At 45.4% G+C, this 855-nt stretch overlaps 1 protein-coding gene across 1 annotated transcript in view; it reads right to left on the minus strand.

The window, feature by feature from the left end:
* LOC106681402 (gustatory and pheromone receptor 33a) overlaps positions 1 to 855 on the minus strand; it is an 86,185-nt gene that overhangs the window by 84,149 nt on the left and 1,181 nt on the right. The gene's annotated exons all lie outside the window — the stretch shown is intronic.

Below are 855 nucleotides of genomic sequence, written 5' to 3' on the forward strand. Positions count from 1 at the left end.
TCTAGTCCGTCCGCTTTATCTCGGCAACTAGAGCTGCACCTAGCCTTATCAGCTTACTGGTCCGTCCGCTTCATCTCGACAACTAGAACTGTTACTCTGCCTCAGACTGTCTCACCTAGAACTCCTCTACCTAGTCTGTGTCCAGGGCTCATCCTCTGGCACGGCCGTTCCTATCTTATTAATGAATACGCCTTGTCGTGGGCTTTCTGTAATGTGGATGTCAGGCTGGAGAAATCGCCTAAGACCAGACAACCCCGACAAACTTATAGGAGCTGTTGTGGGAGCCATTAGAACCCAATATGACCGTCATATATTAAATTATGTTAATTTCTAGTGAATACTTTAAATCAAAAACTTCATTAATCGCAATAATTGTTTTGAATTCAGATTAGGTTTTATAGTGTTGTATAGATAGATTTAAATTGAATTTAGAAGTCAACAATCTATCAAAAAACCATGTCACCTCGTTCAAAAATTGTGAGGTCCGCATCAAGTTGCGGGATAATGCGAGGGCAAGAAGACAGGGGACTGCACCTGCCCCAGCCGGAACACCACCTCGACAGCCGAGCCGCCTAGTAGAGAGGAACCTATGCTTCAATGACATACTCCGCTCTTCAGGTCAGCCAACTGCACCTACACTGCCTTCTACATCCCTACTGCCGCCCACACCAACACAGCTGACTTCACAACCTCAGTCAACTTCGACACAGGAAACCTCGGTTCTCACATCACTTGTTGAGAAAATGTGTTGTAGAATGGACCAGATGATGTCGGTGGTGATGACACTTCTCAACACCATGACCAAGATCATTGAGCAGCGTCATGACTGAACACATCGTGCTCAATTATAACATC

This window comes from Halyomorpha halys, unplaced genomic scaffold (assembly GCF_000696795.3).
Source record: "Halyomorpha halys isolate HHAL.00 unplaced genomic scaffold, Hhal_1.1 Scaffold333.1, whole genome shotgun sequence".
NCBI classification, from domain to species: Eukaryota; Metazoa; Arthropoda; class Insecta; order Hemiptera; family Pentatomidae; genus Halyomorpha; species Halyomorpha halys.